Raw genomic sequence first — 6,000 nt, forward strand, 5'->3', positions numbered from 1 at the left:
AGGGAAAAGAAGAAGTTTGCGATGCCACTGTCCGGTCATTAAACTTCCTGGGAGGGAAAGGACTAAGGGTCTCTAACACTAAATTACAGTTTGTGGAAAAAGAAGTAAAATATCTCCGGCATTTAACAAGTGAAGGGTGAAAGAGGATAACCCCAGAATGCATTTCTGGCATTGTTGCCATGCACCTTCCTAGAACCAAATGAGAAACAAGAAAGTTCTTCGGCTTGCTTGGATATTGTCGATTATGGATGGAGAACTTTACCCAGCATGCTAAGTTCCTATATGAAAAATTACAAGAAGAGGGAGAAAAACTTCAGTGGACTAGAGATCAGCAGCAACAGTTTGAGGATATAAAGGAGAAACTGATCCAAGCACCTGTTCTGGCACTCCCCTTCTTGGAGAAACTCTTCCACTTGTATATCAATGTGGAAGAAGGAATGGCTTACGGAGTCTTGACTCGGATATGGGGAGGCCAGAAAAGACCCATAGCTTACCTTTTGAAAATGTTAGACCCGTGTCTCAGTCTGAAGAGACTGGACTGCTTGCTAAAGAGGATGAGTTGTGAGGTAGACCAAACTCCTCTCTCTCTGCAATTGTAATGTCAATTTAAGGGGCTTTACTCGAGGAAAATGTGGAAAAAAACAGGAGAAATAACAACCCTTTATTAAGAAATATATAAATGTTGGTACAAAAGAGAAAGAAAAAAAGAAAAAAAAAAGAAGAAAAAAAAAAAGTAACACAAAACACAACAACACCAGCAACAACAACCACAACAACAAGTCTAAAAGAATACTCCTCTGTCCTTTAACACGGTCCTAATTGCGGTCGGCAGGGGGCGCTGTTGGGCCGCTGAAGCTGTAGGACCTGCAGTACCCGGTTGTGGTCGGCAGGGGGCGCTGTTGGGCCGCTGGAAGGTGCAGGACCTGCAGTACCCGGTTGTGGTCGGCAGGGGGCGCTGTTGGGCCGCTGGAAGGTGCAGGACCTGCAGTACCCGGTCGTGGTCGGCAGGGGCGCTGTGGGCTCCGGCAGTCACCCGCGGGAAAAAGGGGACCGGAGGGGTGGTCCCGGGCCGCGTGGGGGAAGCCGAGGAGATGGGGGGTCCTCGTCTCCGTGGGGACAAATAGGAAGGCAGGCCGCCCACTCCCACGGGAACTCACCGCTGTCTCGAGTGGCAAGAACTCACTGCAGTCTCAAGCGGTGGTGTCTCCAAAACTCCTCTCCCGCGGGCAAGCAAAACTCTCCGATGAAACACAGCAGCTCCGGCGGGCGGGACAGTCAGGCAGGTCAAAGCCGACAGGACAAGAGGTCGAACTCCCCAGGATTAACAGCCAAAAGGGAACTAAACCTCCAGTCCCCCTCCCCAACAAACTGCCTGTCTGCACCCAGCGAGACAGCCACACACCACCCCTCTCACCTTCCCGGCCAGGGCTCCCCCTGCTCCGCTTCCCCGCCCAGCCTTTTCTTTCTCCTAAGTGGGCAATCAACCCAGGCTAGCTACATCTTTAGTAATGCTAATAACCTCCCTTCCCCCCGCTCACTGTTTCTTTACCTTGGAGTGGGGCAGGGGGAAGGAAAATTCCCCTGATTTCCTAATCTACAACATTATCCACCCCTAATTTTTCTTCCCCATGCTGCCACACTTCACCAGGTTAAATCTTCGATCCTTATACGTACATGCAGTATTCCAACTGTATACACGTCCACTAATAGGTAGATACACATACAGATACAGGTGCAGGGTTACATACAGATACAAGTATACAGTTACAGCCAACTCACCCCAGAGTAAGGTTTCCCTGAGGTATGCACCGAGTTTCTCCATCTTCCTGCATCACCCACCAGGTGCAGCCGGGCCCTTGGGCAAAAACAATCCCACGAATGGGTTTGTCTTTGCTCGAGGTAGGGTCAACCCAAACCTTTTTCCCTAACACACCCCTCGCGTGAATCACGGGGACCTTATCTCCATCCACGTGTGGAGGGACTCTGACTGGGCAGGACCGGCTCGGTTGATGGAACCTCTGGTGTTAACTAGCCATGTAGCCTTTGCTAGATGCTGGTCCCAGTTCTTGTCTGTCCCTCCACCCAACGCCTTCAGGGTGGTTTTCAACAGTCCATTATGTCGTTCAACTTTCCCTGCGGCTGCTGCGTGGTATGGGATGTGGTACACCCACTTGATGCCATGTTCCCCTGCCCAGGTGGCAACTAAGCTGTTTTTGAAATGAGTTCCATTATCTGATTCAATGCGCTCTGGGGTACCATGTCGCCACAGGACTTGCTTTTCGAGGCCCAGGATGGTATTCCGGGCAGTAGCGTGAGGCATCGGATACGTCTCCAGCCATCCAGTGGTGGCTTCCACCATAGTAAGCACATAGCGCTTACCTTGGCGGGTTCGTGGCAGTGTGATGTAATCGACTTGCCAGGCCTCCCCATACCTGTACTTACTCCAACGTCCACCATACCATAGGGGCTTGAGTCTCTTAGCCTGTTTAATGGCAGCGCAGGTCTCACAGTCATGAATAACCTGGGAAATAATGTCCTTGGTTAAGTCCACCCCTCGGTCTCGTGCCCATCTATGGGTGGCATCTCTGCCCTGATGGCCTGAGGCATCATGGGCCCACCGTGCTAGGAACAACTCTCCTTTGTGCTGCCAGTCTAAGTCCACCTGTGACACCTTGACTCGTGCAGCTCGGTCTGCTTGTTCATTGTTGCGATGCTCCTCATTGGCTCGGCCTTTGCGCACATGGGCGTCTACGTGGCGGACCCTCACAGTGAGCTTCTCTGTTCGGGTAGCGATGTCTTGCCACATATCAGCAGCCCAGATGTGTTTTCCCCCGCGTTTCCAATTGGCCTTCTTCCATCTGTCCAACCATCCCCACAGAGCATTGGCTACCATCCACGAGTCAGTGTAGATGTAAAGCTTTGGCCACTTCTCCCGTTCAGCAATGTCCAATGCCAGCTGGACAGCTTTGAGCTCTGCGAATTGACTCGATTCTCCTTCCCCTTCAGTAGCTTCTGAAACTTGTCGGGTGGGACTCCATACAGCTGCTTTCCATTTGCGCTTCGTTCCTACAAGGCGACAGGAACCGTCAGTGAAGAGGGCGTAGTGTGCTTCTTCTTTCGGTAGTTTATCGAATTCTGGAGCTTCTTCAGCCCGTACCGCCTGCTCTTCTGCTTCCTCATCTGCTAGACCAAAACTCTCGCCTTCCGGCCAATTTGTGATGACTTCTAGGATCCCAGGGCGATTCAGATTTCCAATATGGGCGCGCTGTGTGAGCAGAGCGATCCACTTACTCCATGTGGCATCAGTGGCATGATGCGTGGTGGGTGCCTTTCCCTTAAACATCCAGTTCAGCACTGGTAGTCGAGGTGCCAAGAGCAGCTGTTCTTCTGTGCCAATCACCTCAGAGGCAGCTTGTACTCCTTCATAAGCCGCTAGGATCTCCTTCTCTGTTGGGGTGCAATTGGCTTCAGACCCTCTGTAGCTTCGGCTCCAGAACCCAAGTGGGCGGCCTCGAGTCTCACCAGGCACCTTTTGCCAGAGGCTCCAGGAGAGACCTCTATTCCCAGCTGCAGAATAGAGTACATTTTTCACATCTGTCCCTGTCCTGACTGGCCCAAGGGCTACAGCATGTGCAATCTCTCGTTTAATCTGTTCGAATGCCTGTTGCTGTTCAGGGCCCCACTGGAAATCATTCTTTTTTCGGGTAACTAGATAGAGAGGGCTTACGATTTGACTGTACTCCGGGATATGCATCCTCCAGAAACCTATGGCACCCAGAAAAGCTTGTGTTTCCTTCTTGCTGGTTGGTGGGGCCATGGCTGTGATCTTATCGATGACTTCTGTCGGGATCTGACGACGCCCATCTTGCCATTTCACCCCCAGGAACTGGATTTCTCAGGTAGGTCCCTTAACTTTACTCTTCTTTATGGCGAAACCAGCTCCCAGGAGGATCTGGATGATTTTCTTCCCTTTCTTGGAAACCTCCTCTGCTGTGTCCCCCCATATGATGATGTCATCAATGTATTGCAGGTGTTCTGGAGCCTCACCCTTCTCTAATGTGGCCTGGATCAGTCCATGGCAGATGGTGGGGCTGTGTTTTCACCCCTGGGGCAGTCGGTTCCAAGTGTACTGCACGCCCCTCCAGGTGAAAGCGAACTGCGGCCTACACTCTGCTGCTAAGGGAATGGAGAAGAATGCGTTTGCGATGTCAATAGTGGCATACCACTTCGCTGTCTTGGACTCCAGCTCATACTGGAGTTCCAACATGTCTGGAACAGCAGCGCTCAGCGGTGGGGTGACTTCATTCAGGCCACGGTAGTCCACAGTCAATCTCCATTCTCCGTTAGACTTACGCACAGGCCAGATGGGACTGTTGAAAGGTGAATGGGTCTTGCTGACCACCCCTTCGCTCTCCAGCTCACGGATCATCTTATGGATGGGGATCACAGAGTCTCGGTTCGTCCGGTACTGCCGGCGATGCACTATTGTAGTGGCGGTTGGCACTTGCTGTTCCTCGACTTTCAGCAACCCTACAGCCGAAGGGCTCTCCGAGAGGCCGGGCAGCGAGTTCAACTGTTTAGCCGCCTCGGTCTCCACAGCAGCTATTCCAAAAGCCCATCTATGTCCCTTGGGGTCCTTGAAGTACCCGTTCTTGAGATAGTCAATGCCCAGGATACATGGGGCATCTGGACCAGTCACAATGGGGTGTTTCTGCCAGTCTTTCCCAGTCAAGCTCACTTCAGCTTCCACTATGGTCAACTCTTGAGATCCTCCAGTCACCCCAGAAATGGAAATAGTCTCTGGTCCCACATGTCCCGAGGGCATTAACGTACACTGAGCGCCAGTATCAACCAAAGCCTGATATTTCTGTGGGTCTGACGTGCCAGGCCATCTGATCCACACAGTCCAATAGACACGGTTGTCCCGTGCCTCTACCTGGCTAGAGGCAGGGCCCCCCTAACATTCGTCTCCATCCTGCCAGTCATTGTTTCCCTCTTGCGAATGTCGACGGGAGGTGCCCTCTAGCGAGTCAGATCCCTGCCCGCAGGATACTGGTACGGCACTCACTTTCGCAGACTTCCCCTTTTCTTTCTCTTTCAACTCTTGTACTCGGGCTGCTAGGGCCCGAGTAGGTTTCCTGTCCCACCGGCTCATGTCTTCTCCATGGTCACTTAGGAAGTACCACAACTCGGTTCGTGAAGTCTGTCTGCTCTCTCTAGCTGGGGGGCGTCTGGTTCTCACTGGGGCCGTATGGAGATTGTTTCTCTCAATCCTCTCTTTCAACCCTGTAGTTAATTCCTTGAGTTCATTAACTATTGTCTCTACAGAGGAGATGCGGGCCTGTATCGGTCCTTCGATCATACTGTCGTACAACCGAAGTTTATTTATTACAGACATCACTGGTTCCCGCTTCTCCCCAGCCTCTAATGATGTCAGGTAACCTTTATGTATAGACGGCCCCATACGTGTAAAGCTCCACCACATCTGTGGTGTACACTTAACCTTGTCAGGGTCGTTGGTAGGTTGCCCATCCCCCCCAAACAGTACTTCTAGCAATGCCATCTCTCTCAGCCGTAGGATTCCTTCTTCGATGGTCTTCCAACTCTTGGTGTAATGATCTGCCTGCAAGGAATCTCTGTAAATGAACATCTCTCTCACACCATCCACGAGCCGTGCCCAGAGAGACAGGGGTTTCGATTCCCTCACAAACACCTCCTCAATACCCACATCTTGGGCAATGGATCTCAGGAACCTCGCTTCACCGCCATCAAGGTTTACTGCATCACCTGTAGAGTCCCAAACTCGGATCATCCAGGCCAGAATGGGCTCACTCGGACGACGAGCAACGTCTGCCCGTAAATTCCGGAGGTTATTATACGATAAAGACTCAGTGATGATTTCTGGCTCTGGAGCAGCCGCTTGTGAGGACCCTGCCTCTCCATCATCGTCAACTGGGCGAGCTGATTTGGCTTTACATTTCTTCCTGTGGATAGTGGCAA

This window comes from Pipra filicauda, unplaced genomic scaffold, assembly GCF_003945595.2.
Source record: "Pipra filicauda isolate LSUMZ 115617 unplaced genomic scaffold, ASM394559v2 scaffold168_size1973030_pilon, whole genome shotgun sequence".
Lineage (NCBI taxonomy): Eukaryota > Metazoa > Chordata > Aves > Passeriformes > Pipridae > Pipra > Pipra filicauda.